The sequence below is a fragment of the Amblyraja radiata genome, chromosome 10 (genome assembly GCF_010909765.2).
Source record: "Amblyraja radiata isolate CabotCenter1 chromosome 10, sAmbRad1.1.pri, whole genome shotgun sequence".
Classification (NCBI taxonomy): Eukaryota; Metazoa; Chordata; class Chondrichthyes; order Rajiformes; family Rajidae; genus Amblyraja; species Amblyraja radiata.
In genome coordinates, this window is record NC_045965.1 from 13646966 (window position 1) to 13654614 (window position 7649).

Here is a 7649-nt window from a genome sequence, read left to right on the forward strand (position 1 = left end):
TCTGCACCTGCTCAGCGGAGGGGGACTGAGTAAGATGGCCAAAAATCACAGCCTTATGAGGTAGCGTTTTATCTAAAATCAATATACAGTGCATACAGGAAGTAAGTGCATTTACAGAAGTGCCTTTTAACTTCAAGCCAAAGCACCCAAGCCACCATTTGCAGCAAGTAGTGCCTTTCAACTTCAAGCCACACCCAAGCCATCATTTGCAGGAAGTAGTGCCTTTCAACTTTAAAGCTCCCAAGCCACCATTTGCAGTAAGTAGTGCCTTTCAACTTCAAGCCAAAGCAACCAAGCCACCATTCGCAGTAATAGTGCCTTTCAACTTCAAGCCAAAGCTCCCAAGCCTCCATTTGCAGTAAGTAGTGCCTTTCAACTTCAAGTCAAAGCTCCCAAGGTACCATTTGCAGTAAGTAGTGCCTTTCAACTTCATGCCACCATTTGCAGTAAGTGGTATCTTTCAACTTCAAGCCACACCCAAGCCATCATTTGCAGTAAGTGGTGTCTTTCAACTTCAAGCCACACCCAAGCCACACCCAAGCCATCATTTGCAGTAAGTAGTGCCTTTTAACTTCATGCCACCATTTGCAGTAAGTGGTGTCTTTCAACTTCAAGCCACACCCAAGCCACACCCAAGCTACCATTTGCAGTAAGTAGTGCCTTTCAACTTCAAGCTGTGAGGGATAAGATGATTAAACCACCATCATTGTGAGGGGCCGAGTGATTGAAGTCACCGACCTTGTGATGGGCCGAATAGTTGGAGTCACCGACCTTGTGATGGGCCGAAAAGTTGGAATCACCAACCTTGTGATTCGAACAAACAGTCAGACCTTCAGAGCTGTTGATAACATTGTAGAATAACAAGATGAGGTAAGGAATGTAGCTGACAACACAGAAGCTATTCTTTAGGTCAAAGGCAATTAAGTAGGTTAGGGCAACAGCTACTGAGCATGCTTAATAAAATAAATGAATATTAACTTTACGCCCCTCATGACAAAGAACCTAATTTAAATGTACATGCGATGTATGATGTGGGAGGAGAGGGAATGATTGATGACGCACGGAGGGGAGGGTTGGAAGATTGTGAACCTCGGTACCCTGATTAGAAGGGGTCAGAAGGGGAAGCGTCCGATCAATAAAGACTGTATACTGAATTGTATAAAAATAGACGTTTTTCCTTTGCTCGGTGTGTCTCAACTTGGAGAGGCACCCGATTCTGCAGACTCGCAAATAAAGCATTTCTTGTTTCCACGATTTAGTCTCTGAGTAGTGATTGTGAGCACAAACCATATATCTCACAAGTTGGGGGCTCGTCCGGGATCGCCACTCCGGCCGCTTGACGGAGGCACGAAAGGAAGGGAAGGTGCACCCTGCTGATTTCAGCAGTCTCTGACCTCCTTGCTTGCCGTCAGCGGTTTGAGCGAGTGATATTCGGACAAGAGACTCTGGAAACAAGAGGGAATCCGGTGAAAGGGATCAATCAATCGAGCAATTCCTGTGCACAGGACTTGGGTAAGAATATTGACTATTAAGTATTACTCGGGCGATTGGGTTCTGTTGGACGGGAAAAGGTCTGACAGGGATGGGTAACCGGAACGGGCAAAGTAAGGGCCCGGGGAAAAAGGCTCAAACTGGTGAAGCGCCGCACATTCCGCCTGATAGTCCATTGGGGTGGATGTTGCACGGATGGGGTGAATGGAGGGACCAAGGTTGGGGTCCCCCGGGAAATAAAGAACAAGGATCAGGGGGATGGCGCACCGGGCCATCCCGGTGTTATCATTGTCACAAAGAAGGACACTTTAAAAGAGAATGTCCAAAGATAAGGCATGAAGTACAATCATACACACTGATGGAGGAATAGGGGGGTCAGGGGTTCCCCTCCTTGGGGTGTGTAGGACGTACACGGGAACCCTTGGTAAACTTAAAATTAGGTCCCCAAGGAGAAGACACGAGTATTTATGGTGGACTCAGGGGCGGAAAGATCAAGTGTAACCAGGATACCGGAGGGAATGGGATTAGGGGAAAAGCAAGTCAAAATCTCTGGAGTAGGGGGAAAGGTAATGACAGCTCCCGAGATAGAAGGAGTAATGGTAAGATATGAAAATCGAGAGGCCATGGAAGACTTAATCCTGGTGCCCCAGGCAGGAATAAATCTGATGGGAAGGGACTTACAAGTTCAATTAGGAATGGGCACAGCTCCCGTAGGTGGACAGATTATAGTACAACTATATAAATTGACGACCGAAGATGAAGAAAGAATAGTCTCACAGGTGTGGCAAGAGAGGGAAATAGGGGAGGGCTAAGAATACCACCTCTGAGGATAGCCTTGCGAGAAGGAAGATGATAGATAGATAGATATAATTTATTTGCCACACAACCAGGGTTGGTGGAAATTTGGGTTGTCAGCAGCAGTACAATAATAAAGAACACATAATAAAACTGTAACACAAACATCCACCACAGCATTCATCACTGTGGTGGAAGGCACAAAAATTTGGCCAGTCCTCCTCCATTTCCCCCCCGTGTACAGGACCAGAGTCCAGTCAGTCCAGGATCGGCTCTTCCTCACCGGAGACCGCGGCTTTAGATTGTTGTAGGCCGCAGGCCGGCGGTCGAGATTTAAAGTCCCCGCCGCAGCCAGAAGCACCGTAGACTGCAGGGCCGGTGGTCGAAACTCCCCTCCAGGGGTGATGGTAAGTCCATGCCGCACCCGCGGTAGAAGTTGGCCGCGGGCCGGCAGTGATGGCTTCTTCTTCCCCCGGGTCCCCAACATCAGATCCCGGGCTGTAGACGCCGCACCAGCTGGAGCTCTGCAGACCGCGGCTTCAGGCTGCGACTTCAGGCTGCCGGCTGCCCCGGGCCAGCGAAACGGAGCGCTCCCCTCCAGCGAGCCCCAGCGAGGGTAGCCCGCTCCACGCCGAGAGTCCACGCTGCGCCCGCCGCTGAAGCCCTGGGCGTGTCTCCGGGAAAGGCCGCGTCGATCCTTGATGTTAGGCCACGGGGGAGGTGACCTGGAAAAAGTCGCCTCTCCATGGAGGAGGCGACCAAAGCGGTTTCCCCCTCACCCCCCCACACCACCCCCCACATAAAACACATGCAGAAACACAAAATACACACTTTAAAACATACAAAAAAATAAAAAAGCTGGAAAAACTTTTTCCAGTGAAGTAGTACAAGTAAGACAGTATCCGATTTCAATGGAAGGAAGGAAAGGGCTGCAGCCAATTATAGAAAACTTACTGGAGTATTGGAGAGTTGTATGTCCCCCTACAACACGCCAATACTCCCTGTAAGAAAGACTGACGGAACGTTCCGACTGGTCCAGGACCTAAGAGAATTGAATAGGGTAGTTAGGGCTCGACACCCGGTAGTCCCAAATCCTTATACCATAATGGGACGTATACCCCCTAACCATAGGTGGTTCAGTGTGGTAGATCTGAAAGACGCCTTTTGGAGCTGCCCCCTGGCTGAGGAAAGTAGAGACCTCTTTGCATTCGAGTGGGAAAACCCAGACACACTGAGGAAGCAACAGTATCGATGGACTGTGCTCCCTCAGGGATTTACTGAATCCCCGAACCTGTTCGGGCAAATATTAGAACAAGTATTAGAGGATGTTCCCAGGACCTATGGGACACAATTATTGCAGTACGTAGATGATTTGTTACTCTCAGGCGGAGAAGAAGAGCCAGTAAGGGATGCAACCATAACCCTCTTAAACATTTTAGGGGAAAAGGGATTGAGAGTGTCCAAAAATAAACTACAATTTGTAGAACAGGAGGTTAAATATCTAGGACACCTGATTAGTGACGGGAAAAGGAGAATAAAGCCCGAAAGAATAGCTAGGATCACCGGGCTGCCGATGCCAAGGAACAAAAAAGAAATCAGGAAGTTTCTCGGGTTAATTGGATACTGTAGATTATGGATAGACAATTGCACCCGACAAGTCAAGTTCTTGTATGATAAATTGTGTGAGGAGACTGATAAAGTACAATGGGATTCTGAGGACGAACAGAGATTTGGAGAAATAAAGAATAGCCTGATCACCGCACCGGTACTAACCCTCCCGTCCATCGATCAACCATTCCATCTCTTTGTTAATGCGGAGAATGGAATTGCGTTGGGGGTACTGACACAAAAGAGAGGAGGGAAGCGACAGCCAGTCGCATTCCTTTCTAAACTCTTGGATCCGGTATCACGAGGGTGGCCTGTGTGTATTCAAGCGGTCGCAGCAACAGCAATATTAGTGGAAGAAAGTAGAAAATTGACATTTGGAGGTGACCTGGTAGTATCTACTCCCCACACGGTCCGGACAATACTAACTCAGAAGTCCAACCGGTGGTTGACTGACACCAGGATCCTAAAGTACGAAGTGATACTTATGGAAAAAGACGATTTGACCATTCTGACCGATAAGAATTTAAACCCTTCCCAGTTTTTATACTCGGCGGACGACGAGCAGGAAGGGCAGAGACCAGAACACTACTGTAGCGAAGTTATAGAACTACAGACCAAGAGCAGGGAGGATTTGGAGGAGCAGCCTCTGGTAGAGGGAGAAAGGTGGTTTATAGACGGTTCTTCCCGCTGTATAAATGGAAAAAGATATAGTGGGTATGCCATAATAGGAGGAGAAGGATTTGAAGGAGTGGAGGCGGGCAGGTTGCCAGGTAGTTGGTCGGCTCAGTCATGTGAATTGTATGCCTTAATACGGGCGTTAGAATTGTTGGAGGGGAAGGAAGGAACGGTATTGGGAGTAGTGCACACGTTTGGGAGAATATGGAAAGAAAGGGGGATGATTACAGCAAGAGGAAAGGAGTTGGCACATGAGCAATTAATTGAGAAGGTGCTGGAAGCATTACATTTGCCAGAAAGGATAGCGGTGGTCCATGTGCCGGGACACCAAAAGGGGAACTCATTAGAAGCAAGGGGAAATGAAGCGGCAGACGGAGCCGCCAAAAAGGCAGCGACAGAAGGAACAGTGAGGATGTTGTCTTTAATACCATTAAGGGAAGGAGTAGGAAAGATACCTGTATTCTCACAGGAGGAGGAGGATAAAATGAATGAGTTAGGGGCTCGGCGTTCCACTGACGGGAGGTGGTGGACGCCGGATGGGAAACAAATGTTAACCAAAGGATTAACTCGGGATTTGATGACACAACTGCACTCCCAGTCACATTGGGGAGCGCAGGCCCTGTGTGACACACTACTACGGACCTACGCTTGCCGAGGTATCTATACTTTGGCTAAGCAGACAGTCTCCGGTTGTGTGTTATGTCAGAGGGTTAACAAGAAGGCAATGAGAGCTGTCCCTGATGGAGGACAACAATTGGCTATAAGACCCTTCCAGAGAATACAGGTAGATTTTACAGAACTTCCAAGAATACAAAGGTGGAAGTACCTCCTAGTAGTTGTAGACCATTTCACCAGGTGGGTGGAAGCATTTCCCACGATAAATGCCACCGCTCAGGCAGTAACCCGGAAATTATTAGAACAAATCATTCCCCAATACGGGGTCATCGAATCCATAGATTCCGACCGAGGAACACATTTTGCCTCTAAGGTTCACCTGTTGGTTTGCAGTACCTTGGGAATAAATTGGAAATTGCATACACCCTGGCACCCCCAGAGTTCTGGGCGAGTGGAAAGGATGAACGCAACCCTTAAAACACAGATAACTAAGTTAATGGAGGAAACCAGACTACCCTGGACTAAGTGTTTACCAATTGCATTATTAAGAATACGAACGGCACCCCGTAAAGATATTGCGGTGTCTCCCTACGAAATGTTATTTGGGCTGCCCTATCTTGGAAAGGTAGAGGGCACGCCGACCTTCGAAGGCAGTGATGTGTTCCTGAGGAACTATTTACTGGCAGTGTCTCGTTCCCTTGCAGAATTAAAAATAAAAGGACTGTTGGCACAAAGTCCACCACTCGACTTTCCAATACACGCTATAAAGGCCGGTGACTGGGTACTGATTAAAAGCTGGAAGGAGGAGAAACTGCAGCCCCGGTGGACTGGCCCATACCTGGCATTGCTGACAACGGAGACAGCAGTACGAACAAAAGAAAAAGGGTGGACACATGCGACCCGGGTTAAAGGACCCATTGACCCGCCGTCAGTTCCTGAGAAAGACGATCAGTTGATGGTAAACCCAGGGAATAAGCCCCTGGCATTAACTTTCAGTAAGAAATAAGTGTATGAAACTAACAGCATGAAAGGAGCAGTTGTAGTATTACTAACTATTTATGTAACCATTATAAGAAGTGTTAATAACTGTGATAAGTGCTACCATCCTATCAGATATGGAGGGCGAACAACCAGATCATTTACCTATCATTCCCATGTAAGTGATGATTGCTACGACCTAAGGACTAGAGCTGTTTGTCAGGACGGGGGGGAGGGGGTATTATGTAGTAGAAAATAAGGGACATGTAGGAAGTTTTGGGCACATTACCTGCCCAAAAGGGGAGAAATGGGTCTGCATGACCAAGAGAGGACAGTTAGGCATCCCTTCCCGAGCCAGGGAGGAAACATTAGACAAAATTAAGGAGGTAGTGATAGGGAAGTTAGCAGAAGCAGTAGTCAACAAACCTCCCCCACCTTCCCAGCCTCAACTGCACCAGACTATGTATGATGAAATAAAGCAGCAGATTGAGATCCCGGAAGTGGGGAGAAATCTGTTTGTGGACTTGGCCCTCCGGATAGCCAGAACCCTGAATGTGACTAACTGTTGGGTTTGTGGAGGACCGCTGATGAGCTCACGCTGGCCATGGAGAGGATCTATCATTGAGGTATGGGACCTGATAAAGTGGAATTTGACGGTGGGAAGAGATCGAAGTCCCCAGGAATGGGTCCTGACACACACCCCGGTTGGAACTGAGTGTATCGCCAGGCCCTGGGCAAAGGATGCCATCCTAGTAGGCAGCAGACCCTGCCAGCGCATCATCACCCAGTGGCCAAATCAATCCCGAATGTGGTGGCCAGAGGAACCTCAATGGTATCCCACTGTAAAGGATGAAGGAAACTGTACTATCTGGATGAAGACTGATGGAAGCGAATCGACTGGATTATGGAATTGCACCAGGAACAACCCTTACCATAGACATTTTTTTGCCAGCTTTAGAACCAATAGACAATTTTTTTGCCAGCTTTAGAACCAATAGACATTTTTTTGCCAGCTTTAGAACCAATAGACATTTTTTTGCCAGCTTTAGAACCAATAGACATTTTTTTTGCCAGCTTTAGAACCAATAGACATTTTTTTTGCCAGCTTTAGAACCAATAGACATTTTTTTTGCCAGCTTTAGAACCAATAGACATTTTTTAGCCAGCTTTAGAACCAATAGACATTTTCTTGCCAGCTTTAGGACCAATAGACAATTTTTTGCCAGCTTTAGAACCAATAGACATTTTTTTGCCAGCTTTAAAATCAATAGACATTTTTTTGCCAGCTTTAAAATCAATAGACATTTTTTTGCCAGCTTTAGAACCAATAGAGATACGTTTTGCTAGCTTTAGAATTAAGACATTTTTTGCAAGCTTTAGAACCAATAGAGACACATTTTGCAAGCTTTAGAACCAATAGACATTTTTTGCAAGCTTTAGAACCAATAGACATTTTTTTGCAAGCTTTAGAACCAATAGACATTTTT